The sequence below is a fragment of the Pollicipes pollicipes genome, unplaced genomic scaffold, assembly GCF_011947565.3.
Source record: "Pollicipes pollicipes isolate AB1234 unplaced genomic scaffold, Ppol_2.1 Scaffold_4002;HRSCAF=4701_pilon_pilon_pilon, whole genome shotgun sequence".
NCBI classification, from domain to species: domain Eukaryota; kingdom Metazoa; phylum Arthropoda; class Thecostraca; order Pollicipedomorpha; family Pollicipedidae; genus Pollicipes; species Pollicipes pollicipes.
Window position 1 is genome coordinate 32,672,008 of NW_023596420.1, and position 12,324 is coordinate 32,684,331.

A 12,324-nucleotide genomic window follows, 5' to 3' on the forward strand; every position below is an offset into this window, starting at 1 on the left:
TATGTGTATGTATTGTTTGGTAGTTGTTGATGTGCTTGTAAATATATATGTAGAAATGACAGCGTATCTCAAGATCGTGCCGTCCCATAGTAACGAACCGTATTGATATAGTTTTCGAGGGCTGTTTATGCACACAGGTTGAACACGTTTGATTTCCGTGTACGTGAATGCGATGATTGCACGTAAAAGCACAAACGGTAGCTTACACCACAAGCGCAAGACAGACTCTCAGGCGTGCTTGCACCCGAAGGCCTCGAGCACGTGACCTGCGTCAGGGCCACCAGTGGTATGGCTGGCCCTGCGAACGTGACAAAGTCCTTCATCCGGGTCGGTGACGGCGCCCGGGCGGCCGGCCCGCCCATCCCAGCCGACGAGCGGCCGTGTTTTTATCGCCCACTCAACAGCCCAACTGCCGGGGCCGAGCTGGTCGTCAGAGATCGCAGCGACCGACGGCCTGACGACCGAAGACGAGACGAGAGCTGCAGGGCAAACTGTTGACGATTCCGTTACCATAGCGGAGAACGGGAGCGGTTCAGACGCAAAGGGAGGATGCAAGGGCTTCTGTCTGACCAGAACATAGAAGACGGCACGGGCGTTAAGAAAAGCAGCGGTCGATCCCGTTCTGACGACGGCAGACGAAATGGGACTGGGTGGTCAAAGAAAGCAACAGGAGATCCCGTTCTGACAACAAAAGACGACACGAAGGTCAACAGCTTCGCAACAGTTTTGGAGGCTTAACAACATGGCTTGGGTCGGAGTTCAGTTGGCTGCGAAGACCGGCAGCTAATGTCTGCAGCTTGTCCCTGGGCGGTCCGCTGATTTGTCGCTGAAACATTTAAGTAGTGGAACGATCCTACCTTTGAAGGTATGACTTCATCATACATACATACACACCACACACACACACACACACACACACACACACATCACTACATATATCTATATATATATATAATATATATATATATATATATATATATATATATATATGTGTGTGTGTGTGTGTGTATGTATGTATGTTTGTATGCATCATGCGCAGTCAGTGTCAGTTTCTGTTAGTGTGATCACCAGACTGTCATTTTCCGGACATCACACAGAGGCTCAAAAGACATGAACTTTCTCCTACATTTAAACATGATTTAACTTGAGAACCTATTCTATGATACCGTATTCACAACTCCCACAAACACAGCTTTGAAGAACGCACTTATTGATGGGCACATTCTCCTTTGTTGACAGAATAAAGTTTATGTAAACGCAGGCTGCAAACTCATCTGATTTTAAAGACGCCAAGATTGGTTAAACAATTCGAATGACCAACAGGGACGTATTAGCTTTAGTTAGCATTCCAAAACTCATTCAGATTTATGTTAGTGTTTTAAAACGACCAAAGGGTTTTGAGATTGAACGTCGCACATCTGAAAACGATATGCAGCGCCTTGTTAAAATCCTCGTTCCGTTCCGTCTCGTTTACTCTTATCTCCTTGTTTTTGTCTCCTCTCATTCTCGTTCTTGTTCTCGTCTCGTTATCTCGTTCCGTCAACGTCCTGCGAATATTTCTGTATGATCTCCCTGTTTGTATTCCAAATCAAGCCAATGTTGCAAAATCAAACGATTCTGAACACATATTGTGTCGCAAAAGTTCAGAATTAAAGCGATGATGGTGTGCGCACATGAATGAGTTAGACTTAAACTGCCCCGTCTTACACTCCTGCGGACATTAACACGACTATGGACTGTCGACACCCATCGTCGGCTAGATTTTGTGAGATGAATACTTACTTGCTGCGGGTGTGAGCTGCGCCACGGCCTATTTTGTATGTTAGCGTTGCACATGCAATGGATCGTAAGCCTCTGACTTGCCATTACATTGTATGTGCCTGTCGGCTTACGGCAGTCCGCGTAATGCCACGGACGCTAGCCTGGCCATGTAGCGGTAATAGCACTGTGTGATGTATTGCACTGTTATGATGCGATAGGGCTGGTTTAAATCCGTAAGAGCCCCTTTTAGCGGTGAAATTTCTGGTTATCAATCGAAGCATATCACGGAGCGTGCCATCACCGTTGCAATCCCTGGTGGAAACGAGACAGGGGGGGGGGGGGGGGCAATGACGTGTTCCTGCTGCGTGCGTCGAACCCAAATCTGTTGACCATCAGCTCAAGATGTGTGACCACGTTTTTGAGAACTGTAACAACTCGGCCACTTCGTCATTTTTGTGAGTAGTTTGGTGAGTGGAATGGTGAATGAGCGGAGTGGCTTCTGACCGCGCGGTAACGATAGCAACGGATCGTGAGTTCTCGGGACGCCCGGAAGACATCCTCCGCGGCGCCTGACAGATCCATGCTGCGCGAATTTAACCGCTCGTTATCTGCCCCAGTTAATTAGCGCTTAATAGCTTCACAGAGCGCGGCCACTAATTGAATCCAGACCGGACGCGCTGGCGATGGGCCCGGACGCTGGTTTGGACAGACGGTCTGGCCGCTGGTTTGGACAGACGGCCCGGCCCGCGTCGAGTTTGGACGGCCGCGGTGCTCCGCCGCCTATCGGGAGGCGGGGGGGGGGGGGGGTCTGGGGAGGGGGCGACGTCATGGACACTGCCTCCGGTGAGCGGTGAATCGTGGCGTCTGATGCGCGTCATAACCAGGCTGCTGGGGACTGTGTGGCACATGACCACGCTCGATTTCAAGATAGCATTTACAAATGCGGACAGCTCCGACTTCCAGCAGCTAGACGCGCAGCGTTTTTTTTTTATTCACGGAGTGACACCATGTGCGGCATGATGAAATGAGGCTGGAGTATTCCTTACCAAAATTTGCAATCACCGTTTCTACCTTACAAAAGAACTAGCACTGCTGAATGCCCATCGAGACATACAGTTCCTTTAATGCGCCATATAAAGTAAGAGTGAGGAGAGGCTACGGTGGGATTATCTGTTCTTTCTTTCCTTTAAGCTTCGCTTCTCTTTTGCAGGAACAGTTCGTGCCCGATATGTAAGCGTTGAACACCAGAGACCTAGTAGGTAGGTGTGTTCGTTCTTTCCGTGCCATGGTGTAAGTGGCCGTAAACGGACTGGGACCACGAGAACGGCGGCAACATGAGTGTATAAGAAAATATTTAGATTTCCACTACTGAATTCACCAGCGGCGAGCATCCGTGTTAAAATAAGAGAAGTTGAAACGTCATTAAATGCATCAGTTTGACCTAAATTTGCTCATAGCATGAACATCAGTTGGCAATGGATAATCTTGGGCCATGTAAAACAGCAGCAGCTGACATCCGAACACAACACACCCTTTATCCATGAACATGGAGAATATTTACGAGCACCGTTGCCCCAGCCCATTACCATGAACCATCACCACCAACGCTTTCGTAGGTCACATGACATTAATATACTTGCAACCATAGCTTGCCATCAGGTGCATTTTGATGATGGTTGGCTTTTAAGCTTGGTATCCAAACTCATTAAGTCATTAATTGTTCAACTGACGCTGACACATATTAATTTGTCGTCCCGTTTTCGTTGCTAGAAGTTGGGGTGAGGCAGCTTAAAAGACAACAGGCTGGATCAATGCAGATATTGTGGAGTGCTTGTGAGCCTGCATGTGCGCCAGCGTGGGCAGAAAGCTGCAGTCAAGTGGTGAGGACAAGACCGACTAACCCGTCTGCAAAAGTTTTTAAACTTCACAGCGAGGGCTATTTTCGGCCGAAGAAAATATGACCACACCAGTGATTTCTAAGAGATCTTCAATGGCTTTCAGCAAAGCATATGTACTTGAACCACAGCTTCACCCTTCTCAGAACAATGTTGACAGCATCTGAACTCGAGACAGTCGCGTCACTCGCTCTGGGCCTTGCTACCAGGCATACATTCACCGTCGCACCGCTAAATGTTGTGATGGGCCCGATGAAATGATCAAATGATTGCAATGCCAAAACTCTCTCTCAATCGCCATCTCTTTTATTTTGTGTCCATTCCTCTTAGCTGCAGTCATTAAACCCAGATATCGCAGAAACCGCAGCCCATATGTGTTCTTCAATTTTCCATATCTTCCGGCCTTTACGGATTCACACGAACTTAACTGTCTGGCTGGCATGACGCTCAAGTTGAAATCAAGTGTTTTGTGCTATGTTTCCATCACACCATTATCACCATCTCTGTATTCCACCACCAGGGTGTTATCATGCTACCAATATCGTCAAAATATTATGGTATTTTAATCAACATCGTTATTTAAAAGGTCTGGGGTGTGAGCAGCGGGGATTACAGTTCCATTCGTTTCATTCAGCAGACACTCTCCTCCTCGTATGGCCTTTTCCCTAACGAGGGCTCTTTCGACGCGCCTGGTTCGACGTATTTTTCTCCCGTCGAAATTCGAGGACGCCACGGATTTTAGTCGCATATACTGGTGTATTTAATGTAGGGTCACCTTTCCTTTTTGGCGCGACATTTATGCTTTCATTGGCATCGCGCACACGCCTGTCTGGATTGGTAGGCTGTCCCGCTGAACATGCATGTTTGACGGCGCAGCAGCATGCAGTATTCCACATTCGTGCGGGTTTTGAATCGAACAGTCATGTTGAAGATCCTTCGCTGCAGTTCACGGCCCTGCCCTTCGTAAGACCTAAGCCCTTCTAGTTGCTGTGCTACACACCTGCTAAGACGTGCAGAATATTTCAGGGAGACTTTTTCAGGGACACTCAGGCATTCATGACACCACGTCATTCAAATCCTGCTATTACATCGCCTATGCGGCGATCACGGCCAAAACACATATAGTTGTCGAATCGCTTGTATCTGGCGCTCGTGGATGACTGGCGTGGCGTTCGCCCCAATGACACATATCAAGAATATTTCGGTCAGTACGCCTGGAATATCTATGCTTTTATAATGATGCAAAGTCATGTAACTTCTCCATGCATCTATGTCATGTCCTCAGTCGTATTAAACAGGCTAATCATAAGCATGAGCTGAAATGCAGCATCGTGAGACAAACGCAAGGTAAGAAAAGATACCAGTCAACATATGGCAGCCCCTTTCCATTTTTGATTTGGTTATCAGGCAAACATCGGTCCATTTTACGTCCGCAATGTTCCTGGCTTGTTTGGATGGCTGTTCTCATGTCTAATACGGCCACCCCGAGCTAACTTTTCAGGCTTCATAGCAGACATGCGGGAAACGGTCCTTGTATCAGCGGTGTACTTTGGCAAGAGGCGACCCGACGTGATCAATGGACGGATGATCACCAACCGGACCATGAGCTTCTTTACCTTGGAGCTTTACGGGCTTGATGGCGTTGGCTTAATTGTGATATTCAGTTCGTAGTCGATATCTTTTCAACCACATGCTGCTCATTGTCGCTGTGTGGGGAAATGCTCTGTAAGGATCTACCTGGCGAATTCTCGTTTCACAAATTAGGTGTAGTGTATGGCCTCGCCTTAAGCCTCGCGGTGTCGCACTCAGTGGCTCGCGCGGCCGCTGCAGCCAATAAAGAACACTAATCCACCAAGCGTGCTCTGTTAGTTGAACTATGATTGGCAGACGTCTGGGATTTGCCCTGGGCGGGCCCGGCTGTACAGCGGACCAGGCACAACTGCACAACTTTTTGGCACAAATGCCAAAAAGTCCTCCGGCCCAAGAGCCCATCATCTTCAGGGTCTCGGGCATAGCCCAAAAAGTCCCCTTTAGCGGCACCACTGTCAAGGAGAGTGTGTCGATACTACTCACTGATACACCTCAAAGCTCATCGGTCCGCAGATGCGGGCTGGGTTGAAGTGTTTCAGAGACTTTATCAAAATCAGCAACGGCAAGTTTGCAAGGAAAGCGCATCCACGTTAACTGACAAACCAGGACCTACCCTTTCACCATTTCAGGGCTTCATAACGCTGGTTCACATAAGACGCGCACTTATATACACGACATAAATTCGCAGGTTTGTGGGCTCGGTTTACTTTTTGAGACTAAGGGTCTGGTTTGTAGATACCAGCACTTAACATAAAGCAAAGGGCAACAGACGTCCGTCTGTCCAACTATTCACGCACTATCAACCTTTTCACTACCGTCCTCACTGCCAGCCGTCGCCGGGTCAAACTACTGCGTATAGGACCAGTAATGTGAAAGGGTAAATCGCTTGTGTTCCGCACTTATTGTGTGTGGACGGCGCTATTTGTCGAACGCCGACGTGCCGTTTGCAGTGATTTCTGAGACCGGCCCTTTCCATCTCTGTGGCAACAGACGGGAAGGACCAAATTAGTGATTCACATACACACACACACACACACACACACACACACACACACACACACACACACACACACACACACACACACACACACACACACACACACAAACACACACACACACACACACAAACACAGACATAGAAATAGACACACACACACACACAAATATATATATATATATATATATATATATATATATATATATATATATATATAGGCATATATATCACATTGCGACCTTAGGCGTTCCTGCATGCCTTATCCTCACACACACACACACACACATACACAGACATACACACACACACACACACACACACACACACACACACACACACACACACACACACACACACACACACACACACATACACAGACACACACACACACACACACACACACACACACACATATATATATATATATATATATATATATATATATATATATATATATATATATATATATATTTGACACATATTTGACCATATTTGCAGCATATTTGCACACATATTTGACCGTTGGATTGCACATTTCACCTTGGATTCAGAGTGCTTGCCAACAAAGCCTGTTGTCTGAACCGAGCAATCAAATTTACGATTTCTGTACGTCGCAAAATTTGCCATTGAGGTATTTGGTCGGACAGGGTACTGGGATAGTTTTGTATCTTACAGCGTTAAGCACGCTTACAACGCTTCAAGCCGACGCGCTTTGGCCAGTAGCCAGCAGACCTCTTCATGTCAGCCAGGCCAAGACCATTGCGACCTTAGGCGTTCCTGCATGCCTTATCCTTTCGTTAAGACAGCTCGTTTGTGGCATATTTGAACCAATCTGTATTCATATTTGCGGTCGCGTAGCCGACACGTCCACACGTCCTGGCGGCTATTACTGCACCCTTCGTGACGATTATCATTTCAGGAAAGTAGGGGAGAGCACACTTAAGGCAGGACCACGCATGCCCCTTTGTGTCGTCCTTTTGAGGACCACCGACTGCGTCAAAGAGCAGGGGTGAACATATGCCGGATGTGGTAGGCAACACAAACTGAGATTTTTGAGAGCCAGTTGGTGACAAAATTTCGAAACTAAAAACACATTTCAACAGGCCAAAACATATGACAACAGACCCCCCCAGCTAGATGAAACTCAAGCTTTCTATTAGTCTGTACTCGCTAACGCTCGCAGTGTGAGCATGTGTAGAGCACATGTTAAAACGTTGAGGTTTCGGTATATGAGCAAGTTGAGCCATAATATGCTGCCATAGCATGCTAACATAGTAGCTTCAATCAGGATAGCTTTCAGCAGGTAAGGGGAATATAGCACAAATTATACTATAGCAGTGCTGGCGTCACAGATCAGTTGTAACACAGTGTCCTGGTGCTCCTCAGATTAGTGTTTTTCACAGTTTCTTTAGTCAAGATTCCCTTAAAATACTTAACAGCATAGAGTACCAAAGAACTGAGCTTACTACTAGTCGTAAGAATTGCAGCTGGCTGCAGCATCTCGCGGCGACGGTGATCATTTTGCGACGCAACGTTTTAAGCCGTCGTGCCATTTGAGACAGATGAGCTTGATTGCTCTCCACGCGGTAATGCGCTAGGTTCAGTGCAATGCTGTAGGCTGCTGGTGGTTGTGTTCATGCCGTGAGGAACTGGCAGTCTAGAAGAACGTAGCAAATGGTCAGCTTTTTAAGGCAATAGCGTTAAAACGCCCTGCTGATCAAGAAAGATTGTAGTTTGGTGATGCCTGATTTGTAGCTACAGAGGCAAACGGAGGACTTTGGAGCAACACATGCCTAGGGTTCATCCAGGACCTCCTGCTGCTAAGAGGAACGGCCGCTTTGAGGTAAGAGGCCGAACATCACTAGTGTAGACCTTTCACATCGCCCGTCGCACCTCAGAGAAAGCGTACTGATCGGTGGACACAAAGCGTGTCTGAACACTTCACCCGTGGCAGACTAAAGTGTGAGATAAAACGCTTTTAATTCTCATCATATTGCACAAATGAAGGTGTTGGGTGTGCTAAAAAATGTTGTTTACATCTGTTGATGCCAATATTGCATGGGCTTTGCTCTAAAAAGTTGGGATCATGTTAGGAAGGGCGAGTTCTGCACCGGTAACGATTATGCAAAGATAGTGAAGGTCGCCAACGCTTCCAACTGATTGTACGATGACATCACAAAACTAAAAGTGATACTTTCTCCAGGGTCTTGTAAATCCATGCCATCGGTAAATGTACGTCTACAGGGATGCAGTTTTTCAAAATGCGTAGGGGTGAGAGAGGGAGGGTCTATGCAAAAGAAAAAATGACTGAGCCTACCTCCAAAATGCACTTAGATCAGTTTGCTCCCCAGATTTGGCACGCTTTCTTTTCACTGTTGGGAGCAGTGCTATAGTATCTCAAAAATAGTTTTGAAGGCTAAACCCCAAAGTTATAAACAATGAAACATGATGGATAAAAAGCTGACTGAAAATAGGAACCTTCATCACTAGTTAAAGGGTACGATCCCCGTCCTCTCAACTGAAAGGAAAGTAAACGCCTCTATGCTAGTTATGTTAACTGTGCCCTTATCTGACAACTTTATTAGTCTGATCTCAACCATCATTCAGTGTTTCATGGCCAGTAAATGACAGTTTAGTGCAGATGAACTTGAGAAACTAAAATGTTTGGTGGCCATACCACACTTCAGTTCATTTGTCTTTGTTTTTGTAGTTTATAGCTATGAGAGTTATATTGCAATGGCTTCTGAAAGATTTGGCTGTAGATAACAAGTTAAATCATTTCAAATTTTGTCGGTGACAGAAAAGACACCTTTTCACCCCCCGCTGGAGAGTAATTTTGTCCTGATGAGAAGGGTCCAGTGTTAAACAGTTTCCCTCAGGCCCGACCTGGCCCTGGAATACACTGTGCCAGTCTTTCCGCCAAGGAGCTGTGAATATCAACTGACAGTAAACGCCAGCGAACAGGGCGGCGCGCGGTAGCGTTGCAGACAGCCACGCCCGAATGATCGTAGAAGATTTACGCGGGTTCCATCTTATGCACTTTGAAAATCGGATTTTGCCTAGGTATTTTAAGGTCTCCGTGTTACTTCCCGCATCAACAAGGGTGACTGGGGAAAGTGATTATTGCCGAACTACACTACGACGGGTGTTGCACGGTAAGAAGCGCCTGAAGCATCGCATACCTTTCTCCACTTGCAAACCTCGGTGGCGACTTTGTCATGAGGGTCAGGAAAATATAACTCCATGGCAGGCTTACAAGTGGCTGAGAAAAACCTAAGGCAAGAAAGATGCGCGCCATGTGGCAGACGTTCGGCTATTGCCGTGGGTGTGTTAGACCTCACCCCACGCGGGAGGCGAGGCTTCAGGCAGAGGGCATCCCGCCACCGGGGATTGGGCTGTCATGAGCCACAGGGTGTCTTCACAGTATGGCCAGTACGGAATATGTCAGGGCTATGCATTGCAGACAAAATATCAACCTGCTGGTGCAGGAGCTGTGTAGATAAACTAGTAGTAAAAATATTATTTCAAAGGTGGCACACTCAGACTTTGTTTGCTTGTCCAAGGTTGTAAAACCGTATTCTGGTCCGCTGTTTGGAGCCATATAATGTAAAGGGGCTATTTAAATTGATAATATGAATGCTGCTGCTGCTAATAAGGCTCTATCATTTAAACTGTGTTGAAAAGTCACACCAAGTTTCAAATGATATGGATGCATAACATGTGATGTACGGTAAGCACATTTTAATTGATGTTGAATGCAGTTAGATTTTGATATGTTTTAGAAATGCATAGCAATCGTCATTTGTTTTTAACCCAAGATTTCATCGAAGCAAAACATTGTTTTGCCGACACTCATTTCCCATTCATTTATATATATATATATATATATATATATATATATATATATATACATATTAATGACATTGATTACATATTGCATTGCAGATTTCGTGAGATTTCGTATCAGAGGGAACATGCCGAGTTTAAACAGTACTTAGTAGGCGTGTGCCACGCATGGCTGCTCCCTGCCTTCATAAACCATGCTGCAAGCCCCAAAATATTTGCTGTGAAAACTATATTCCTACAAGTTACTGAACTAGTTGCAATTTACAATTGGTGCAAAATTGCTGATGCATCAATATTTTGCAGATGAGGGATATATTGACATGCATGATATATATTAAGTAAGGGTCTGTTCTAAGCGTGTCTGAACACGCACCCGTGACCGTGAACCGAGAGGGAATTGCCGTCAACGTGGACGAAGTTTCGTGTACGGTTGTGAGGAGTGTTCTGTTACTAGTGTGCCTGGAGGGTAACATGAGCTGTCACTGCCTGGGGCTCGGAATGCTTTCGTCGATTTTTACATGTTTATCACCGTTTTGTAATAAATTACTTCTCTCTTCAGACTTTTCGTGCACCATAACAACACCGCCTCTGTCGTTTATTTATCACAATACCTGTTCTGAATCCTGTATAAAATGAGACAACTGCAATAACTCTCATCACGACATCCTTACACCACGGGGAACAAGTTCCAAAAGGAAATTAGCTAGTTGGGAAGAGTAAAATTCCGAATTTAATAGATTTGAATAGATAACTCAAAAAGCGTTTACCTGCTCACATTTACTACATCTTCTATGCGCGAATCATGGATGAACATTCGTATTGCTTGCACATACCTACCAGCGATATATACATACTACGGTGTATGCCGCACATCACTTATATGCTCCTGTTAGCAGTACATGCCTGTCTTTCAACGCCCCTGCAGCGGACAGGTTCAGCCTTACCAAGGGCTTGACACGCTCCGTAGATTACGCGATGTTCTGCTCCCTAGCGCACACAATGCCCTCCTTTGTTCGTCCACGGAGGAAACTCCAATAATGGCAAGCTCGCAGCCGACGAAAGTAAGATGCTCAATCCTTACCAATGATCCACCTCCCTTTATAAAAGTCATTCCGCCATCTACGGTGTCAGCGTGGTTCTCAAACACATTCGTGCCGGGCACGGTTACGTGACCTCTTTGCTGCCCTAGTACCATCGCATTGGTATGCGTGCTTAACATGCACCGCGCAAGCCAATAGCCAATCAATAACCAATTACTTCTCCATTAGCTCTCGCCACGATAGCCTCGTGCATATCTCGGCTTTTCCGAGGTACCACCCGAAGTGTTCGTTGAATCGTGCCAAAATCTGGGGAATTTTGACTTGAAATACATATCCACTTTTGCATTCGTCCATGTTTGAGCTGCACGCCGAAGGGGATGTATGTCTGTCTCGATCCGACCCTGAGGCAAATCCGCTCCGGAGGGTCTGCACAGTACAATGTTCAGAGATCGACCCCTTGACGCGGTGCTGGTTAGTGTAGTCCATGCCGCTCATTCATTGATTGTATTGGTGTATTAACTTATGCAATGAACGTTGCTAAAAGCCACGACTCTCGCTGAGGCTACTGAAAGTCAAGCGTACACCAGGCCAAGTCTTGAAGCTGGGGTCAAATTACTGGGCGATACTGTTACACCATGCATCAAAACGGCTGGCATTCCCATGATGACACATGAGCCATTCACATTCAATATCATGTCAGACGAATTCTTGGTGCCCGGGTAAGGTCAATTTAGTCCCTTCTCTACGGTTTTTCCAGAGTATCTTTCGAACGGTGCGGCGCAGCGAAACCATGTAGCCAAATACCTTGCATGACGAAGCGAAACGAAGCCAAATACCTGGTATGACAGTTGAACGGCCTATCCGGTGGTGCAAAAGGTAAGACCTTTTTAGGATCAATAGCGGGTCACAGTCAGACCATGGCTGACGGAGCAGGTAGACTTAAAGAAGCTTTCTAGCTCATGCAGCAACATATTTTTAGATGAAATCACGCAACTTTGATGTGCTTTGTTAGACAACGATACAATTCACATTGTGATTGCAATCAATGCCATCAACTTTAAGTCAGCCATGCAGTCGGATCAAGACAAAAACAAATTTTGACCAGAAAGAAACTTGTTTTATGATGTAGTTTTATGCTAATTTCGAAAGTTCTTGATCATTAAGCCGTTCACGGATTTCTTATGTAGGATATATG